Here is an 8580-nt window from a genome sequence, read left to right as displayed (position 1 = left end):
GCACAAGATAAACCATAAAATAGTGGTTTATCAGCGTCATTTGCGTTTTTCCCTGCCACGTAGTCGCGTCGTCCACGCTTCTGCATCACTTGTGCTTTTCCAATCCGCGCGGTCGCATGAGGCATGCGGCCGCGTCACTGCGATTTCTCCTCTTTCGCACGAATGCGTGAGCCATGCGGCCGCGTCACTTCTCGCTGGTTATCTCCTCAATTTCTTGTGTTCCTTCCATTTTTGCTAGCTTCCTTTCCAATCTCCAACTCATTCATGCCCTATAAAGCCTGAAACACTTAACACACAGATTATGGCATCGAATGGAATAAAGGAGAATTAAAATGCATAATTAAAAGTCTCTAGGAAGCAGTTTTCAATCATGTAATAATTTCAGGAAGGAAATATAAATGCATGCTAAATTAATTAATAAGTTGGTAAGGATCATGATAAAACCACACAATTAAACACAATATAAACCATAAAACAGTAGTTTATCAACCTCCCCACACTTAAACATTAGCATGTCCTCATGTTTAACTGAAGGAGATAAGATAAATAAGTATGAACATGTAGAAACTCATGCAATGCAATGCAACCTATATATATATGAATGCAACTATATGATTCTTGCCCACTTGATCAAAAGTAAATAAGCTCTTCAAAAAAATTATAAATCAAATTCCACTAATTCTACCATTATACAGTAAGACAGATAAAAGTGTAAGAAGATAGCTCATGAAAGCAGGGAACATGGAAATTCAAGCATTAAACCCTCACTGATGATGTATGTACGCTCTAATCTCTCTAATGTATAGGATAATCACTCTATCCTTCTCTAATCATGCTCTCTAACTTTTGTTCTTCTCCTAACCAATCAACAATAGTTAATATACCAATGCAAACATCATGAGGTCTTTTCAAGGTTGTAATGGGGCCAAGGTAAGGGTAGGGATATATATATGGTTAAGTGAGCTTATAAATTGAATCTTTAATTAACTCAAGCTTTAACCCAACCTATATATTTTATATAACCTTAGAATTCGTACCTAGCCACCCAAAATTCCCTTTTACATTCTATACTCATGTATCAAATTTTGTCATATGTGCATTGATCTTTGAATTCTTAATTCAGCATTGGGGTAATTTTGTCCCCTTATTTATTTATTGATTTATTTTTTTTATTTTTTTCATAGACATAAAAAATAAATATAGCTTATCAATGCACATAGATTTTTAATTCTTATAGTTTCACATGAGTAGGTATCCAAATTCCCATTGTATTATCATGACACATTCCCTTAATAACTTTTGTTCCCACAATTTCCCATACTTAACTAGCATACACAATTCTATCTTAAGCTAACCAAAGATTCAATTTGGGATATACAATTGTTTTTCCGCTTAAGGCTAGTAATGTGGTAAAATATAAAACAAATGGGATTTAAAGGCTCAAAGTGGTTAACAAAGGTAATTGAAAAGGGTAGGCTTAATTTGGATAAGTGAGTTTAAACAAATAATGGCCTCAATCATATGCGAGCATACAAACATAGTAAATATTGGACATATAGGATGAAACAAAATATAGATTACAATCATAGAGAAGTAAACACACAAGAATAAAATAATTATGGTTAAATAATGTAACCATGCATAAAGGCTCAAATCTTCACAGGTTGTGTGTTCTTTAGCTCAAAAATCATGTTCCAAATACAACTTCAAGCAGATTTATCAATAAAATTTTTTTTATTAAAATTAGTGAAATTTTGTTCCAAAGATAGAGTCTTAGAAGAAACTTATTATCTTTTCAATCAAGTACAACATGCATGCAACTAACCTATTACTATGCAATTTATCCTATTCTATAAAAGAAAGAAAATCTAACTAAAATATCCTAATTTATTGGTGCTAGGGAAGAGAAATTACCTCCGGAAGTCAGGTACTGACCGACCTTCCCACACTTAAGGCTTCACACCGTCCTCGGTGCCATCTGTTAGGAACAGTGGTGGGCTGGTGGCAGTATCTCCACAGTCGGGGCCATCATGGCTCCCTGTGCTGGTGAAGGAAATGGAGTCCGGAGTGCCTGGATCGTCATCGGGTCTGTGATTGCCTGTGAGGAGCTCCTTGAGGTAGTTGAAACGTCGTTGGTTGCGGCGCTCTCGGAGCTTGGCTTTCTTTTCGTGTGCTTCCAACCGCTTCAGTATTTGATGCAGCAGCTGACTAGTAGATGAGGGAGGAGCTGCAGCATCCTCTGTGGACTGGCTGGTAGTGGCAAGTTGTGGCCTGAGATATCTCCCGTTAGGGACATACTGATCATCCCGGGGAAGAATGGCTTTGGTGTCTCCAGCTCTATAGGATACTCTGGCTGCTGAGATAAGATCAGAGACTAATGCGGGGAAAGGTAGGTTGCCTGCAATCTGCACATGTTCCATAGCATTCCGGATATGTCTTGGTAAATTAAGAGGCTGGTCTGTGAGGATGCACCATAGTAGAACGGCCATGTCTGCTGTAAAGGAGGACTCATGAGTACTCGGAAAGACGTAATGGGACATAATCTGTGCCCATACGTGAGCCTCTAAGGTGAGTGCAGAAGCCAAGATTCCCTTAGGACGGGAACGATGGTATCCGAAGATCCATTTACTGCCAGGTCGAGCAATAACTCTGAGAACAGCGTCCCAGTCAAAGGTGTATGCCTGGCGCTTGATTGCGGCTTTCTGAAAGGCGTCAAATCCTTCTGGAGCAGGTGGGAGATCTAAGGCTTGCTGTATGGCCTCTTTTGTAATGGGGACTTGCTTCTGGCGTAAATAGATGGACTGCTGAGTCGGCAGGTGGAAGTTGGAGTAGAACTCAACAACTCAAGAAAGATTAACCTGTCGTGGCTGTCTCTGTAAGAATCCCCAATGTCTTTGTGCAATTTGTGGCTCAACAAATTCAGTGATACGAGGCGGAAGGATAAGAAGGTGTTCATTGTTGTAATTTCGAGCTGCCAGAATAGGAAACATCTGCTCACAGTAGCGATTTGGGAATCGTGTAGTGTCCTTGGCTGGAAAGGCTCTCTCCTTTTCATCAACCTTGATAATCCTTTTAATTTTTTTTGTTGAGCGCTTGACTGCAGTTGAAGAAGGTCCTGCCACTAATGCTCTCTTCGTTCCTTTCCTTGCCGTGGGTTTAGGGGTAGCTTTCTCTTTGCCTTTCTTAGTGGCCATTCTGAAAAAGGGAAGAGAAAGTAAGTTAAATCCAAAGAAATAAAGCAAGGAAGGGGATAGAGTGAGTGAAAATCAGTGCACGGTAAAGATGAATGAAATAAACACATGGTCATGACAACATGTGAAAAGATCAAGAAAGGGAATAGAATAAGTGCACGATAGGGAAGTAGACGCAACAAAAGTATAGCTTCTAAACCAACAAAAGTCCTTTCATACAAACGTTTTGGTTGTCACAAGTAACAAACCCCAAAATAAATTGATAACCGAAGTATTTAAACCTCGGGTCGTCTTCTCAAGGAATTGCAGGGAGGTATGTTCTTATTATTGGTTATGAGTTTGTAAATTGGGGGTTTTAAGAATGAGGAACAATTATGATGAATGACAAGTAAAATAAATAATTGACTATAAAATAAACTCTTGGCAAGGTATGAGAATTGGAAGTCCTATCCTAGTTATCCTTATCAATTGTGATGAGAATTAGATTTTTCTCCCACTTTGTTAACCTCTAACTATGAAGGTAAGTCAAGTGAATGAATTAATTCGAATCCTCAAGTGTCAGTCTTTCCTTGGGAAAAGTTAGAGTTATTGGATCTCGAATCAATTCTTGAAGAATTTCAATTTTCAATCAACAATGAATTTGATAACTCAAGAGTCACCAATTAATCAACCAAAGCCAAAAGGTAGAAAAATCTAAATTATTAATGTCATAAATAAAAGAAATAAAGCATAGATCTGAAAATATCTCAAATTATATTTAAATAAGAAAATTAATCCAAACATGGAACATTGAAAATAAATAAATGCAAAGAATATTGAACCTGAGATGCAGAAGAAATATTCATAATCCTAACAAAAATCCTAATCCTAATCCTAAGAGAGAGGAGAGAACCTCTCTCTCTAAAAACTACATCTAATCCTAAAATTATGAATTATCAGAGCATCTTGAGTCTCTGCAAGTTCCCTGACTTTAATATGTGTTTCTGGGCCAAAAACTGGGTTGAAATGCGGCCCAGAATCTCTGCCAACGACTTTTGTAATTCTGCAGATCGCGCACATCACGCGATCGCGTCATCCATGCAGACGCATCATTTGCGTTTTTCCCAGCCACGCGTTCGCGTTGTCCACGCTTCCGTGTCACTTGTGCTTTTCCAATCCGCGCGGTCGCGTGAGCCATGCGGCCGTGTCACTTCGAATTACTTTCTTCCGCGCGGTCGCATCGCTGACGCGTACGCGTCACTTCTTGCTGGTCATCTCCTCAATTTCTTGTGTTCCTTCCATTTTTGCAAGCTTCCTTCCCAATCTCTCACTCATTCATGCCCTATAAAGCCTGAAACACTTAACACATAGATCAAGGCATCGAATGGTAATAAGAGAGGATTAAGATTAGCTAAATTAAGACCAAAGAAGCATGTTTTCAATCATGTAATAATTTTAGGAAGGAAATATAAATGCATGCTAATTATATGAATAAGTGGGTAAAGACCATGATAAAACCACACAATTAAACACATTGTAAACCATAAAATAGTGGTTTATCAACCTCCCCACACTTAAACATTAGCATGTCCTCATGCTAAACTCAAAGAAACCAAATAAATGAGTAGGGAAGGGCAAGACTCATGCAATGCAACCTATGAATGTGAATGCAACTACATGCTAAAATGATTCTACCTACTTGGTAAAAAAGTAAATAAATCTTTCAAGAATAAATATGAACTGGATTTCACTAATTCAAATCACAAAATACAATATAAATAACTTGCAAGAAGAAGATAGCTCATAAAAGCAGGGAACATAGAATTAAGCACTAAACCCTTACTAGTAGTGTATATCATTCTAACTCTCAAGTGTCTAGGGTCAATTCTCTCAATTCTCTACTAATCTTACTTTCTATAGCTTGCTCTTCATCTAACAATCAACAAAAATTTAATGCACCAATACACAAATCAAGAAGTCTTTTAAGGGTTGTAATGGGGTTAGGGTCAAGGTAGGATTGTATTTGGCCAAGTGGACTAAAATTTTGAATCCTTAATTAACATAAACTTTCCACCTAACTTAAGACAATCTATTTAATTAAAATACAAAATCTAACTTCCCATTAACTGTGCTTACTACATATTTATGCATTCTAAGTTTTGAGTACAGCTCATATGCATTGATTTCACTTATTTATTTTGGGGCATTTTGTCCCCTTTTATTAATTGCTCTTTTCTTTTTCTTTTTCACTTTTTTTTTCAATGCATATAATTAAAGTATTGAATGCAATAACATGTGCTCAACCATTATTTTGCACATTTCACTAAAGTATACAACACCCAATTATTCAAACCAAATATTTTCAAACCCAACTTCCCCACACTTAAATCATAAGCACTTTTACTAGTCTAAGCTAACCAAGGATTCAAATTAAGGACATTATTGTTTTCCGCTTAGAGTCAGTAATGAGCTAGAGTAAAGAACAAATGGGTATATTAGGCTCAAATTGGTTTGTAAAGGATAATGAAAGGGTAAGGCCATATGGGTATGTAAGCTTAGTGAAACAAAGGCCTCAATCATATCAGTGCATGCATACATCAAACAATGGAAATATAGAATTAAGCAAGACAAAGATCACAATTTTAGAGAGAAAAACACACCAAAATAAAATATTGGTTGATAAAATGCAACCAATCAAATAGGCTCAAAATCTCACTGGTTTTGTGTGTTCGAGCTCTAAACTATGTTCCAAAATAATATTTCTTCAAACAAGTTTTTCAAAAAGTTTTATTCAAATTAGTGAAATACTATAAAAATTTCTTGAAAAAGAAAATATTACTTTAACCAAGTGGTAAAATATGCACAAAAAACAAACATGCAATCAAACATGCAAATGCAACAATGAAAAACAAAAATTGGTGTTGAGAAAGGACTAACTAACCTGTGGAGATCGGTATCGACCTCTCCACACTTAAAGATTGCACCGTCCTCGGTGCATGCTGAGATGTACAGGTGGGCGTGTGTTGTGGTTCCTCAGCTGTTGCTCATTGTAGAAGCTTTCTCTTTACCCGTTTTGGTGGCCAGCCTGAAAAAGGGAGAAGAGAAATGGACATGAAGTCAAAGGGACAGAGCAAAGAGGAGGGCGGTATGAGTGATAATCATGCCAAGTAAAAAAAATAGTGAATGAAAGACATGGTCGCGAATCCATGTGATCAGTTCATCAATGAAAATATAGCAAGGCATGGGGAGTATTGGATGCAAGATGTTTATTAGCATGCCGACAAGGGCATGAGTAGCATAGATCAAGCATCAAAAGCTTTAATGTATTGTTAGTCATGAGAAACTAACAATAACGTTTGTATTAACAATTATATTTAATTAATAAAATAGTAAAGAAAATTTGTGAAAAGCAAGCATTGAATAGTAGAAGAGAATAATTTAAAATAATGCACAATGGCATACGGGCTTTTTTACAAACACTTGGCATGCATGGTGAATATGTTATTGAAAATATTAATTAGAACATGCAAGCAACCCTTTAAAAAGTAATATATAATTGTCAAATAATCCACAAAAATATAGAAAAAGACAATGACCCAAATAAAATTCCAACACCAATGACAATAATGCAATGAATGAAAGTATGCAATTAAGTAAAAGAAAATGAAAGATAAGAAGAATGAGAAGGGAAAGAAGGGAAGAAGAAGTAAGTAAGAAAGGAGGGAGGAAAAATTAGGATTGGGGAAGAAAAGATAAAATATTTTGGCATATTAGGTTAAGGTGTGCGACCCTGGCGACGCGGTCGCGTGGGTGACGCGGCCGCGTGGTGCGCAATAAGGTCAGGCGTCGCAGACGCGTGGGTCACGCGATCGCATCACTTGATTTGTGCTAGTGGCGCGAGTGCAGCCTTGCATTCGCACAACTCTCTGTTGGAATTGCATTTTGCCAAAAATCTGGGTGACGCGGTCGCGTGAGTGACGCGATCACGTGGATGGCCATTTTTGAAAGAGGACGCGGCCGCGTGGGGTACGCGTTCGCGTGGGAGGGCTTGGGCTTCTAGCACGAGTTCAGCCCAATTCCAGCACAACTTTCGGCCATGCACCTTTTTGACGTCGATTTTCATGGCACGCGGCCGCGTGGGTGACGCGGTCGCGTGGGAGGCCAAAGTTCCACATGACGCGGTCGCGTGAGCGATGCGGTCGCGTGGGGTCAAATTATGCTAATGGCGCACCTCCAGCCACGTTCTCGCGTGACTCTCTGTTCAATTCTTTTCTTCCCAACGCACTAGTGACGCGGACGTGTCAGCGACGCTGTCGTGTCTCGTGCGTGTTTTCGTTTTTTTTTATTATGCAATTATGCAGTATGCAATATGCAGTGTTAATGTAGATGCTATGAAAACTTCCCGGTTCAATGAAAATAAAATAAAATAAAATAAAAAATAAACAACACGAAATAAGATTGAAAAAGAACGATCATACCATGGTGGGTTGTCTCCCACCTAGCACTTTTAGTTAAAGTCCTTAAGTTGGACCTTTGGTGAGCTCCCTGTTATGGTGGTTTATGCTTGTACTGATCCAGGAATCCCCACCAGTGTTTGTACTTCCAGTAGCCTCCGGGGTCCCAAACTAAGCATGTAAAGCCCTTAAGAAGCTTCAAACAGATTCTTAGGCTCCCGGGGTGACAAATGTCAGAACAGATTCCAGGATCCCAAACCTTACTTTTACACCCGTTTTTGTCTCGATCTGCATTTTTCCAGCCAGGTGAAGGGTGATCTGAATTCTCACTGCATCGACTAAATAGCTTCCTACTTAAACTTAAAGCTTCCAACCATAATGAACCTTGCAGGACAATTCTTACCACTGACCATCTTCTTCTTACTTTTAGTGCCACAAAGAGCTCTAAGTTGACCATTCGTCTCCAGTAGCCCGTATTCAAGTGGAATTAGAAAGCTAAGGGATATGAATTTTACCCACTTGAATGTTGTGAAGGATGATGGCAACTTAGGGGGAGATGTTTTTAATGAACGTGCAAGCTCTACTCCCTTGTGCTCTCCTCTGACATCTTCCACCTCTTTGCAAGCTTCTTCAATTTCAACCTCTTCCTCTTGGTAGGTTTCTTCCAATTTAATCTCTTCTTTATTGCGCACCAAGGGCATGGGAGGTTGTGCCTTTTCTTCTTGAATCTCCATCTCTTGATTAACCTCTTCCAAGTCTTCTATTATGACATGCCTTGGAGGTTGTACACCCTCCTCAACATCAATTTCAAATATCTTGGAAGGAGGCTTTATGACTTGAATTTCCCATGGAGGTTCTGCATCTCCTAAGTCTTCAACCGCTTCTTTCTCTTCAACAAATATGGCTTCTTCCACTTGTTCCAGTACAAAGTCATGCTCCTTACTGTCCACTGGAGT

The sequence above is a fragment of the Arachis stenosperma genome, chromosome 1, assembly GCF_014773155.1.
Source record: "Arachis stenosperma cultivar V10309 chromosome 1, arast.V10309.gnm1.PFL2, whole genome shotgun sequence".
Classification (NCBI taxonomy): domain Eukaryota; kingdom Viridiplantae; phylum Streptophyta; class Magnoliopsida; order Fabales; family Fabaceae; genus Arachis; species Arachis stenosperma.
This window is presented reverse-complemented; position numbering follows the sequence as displayed.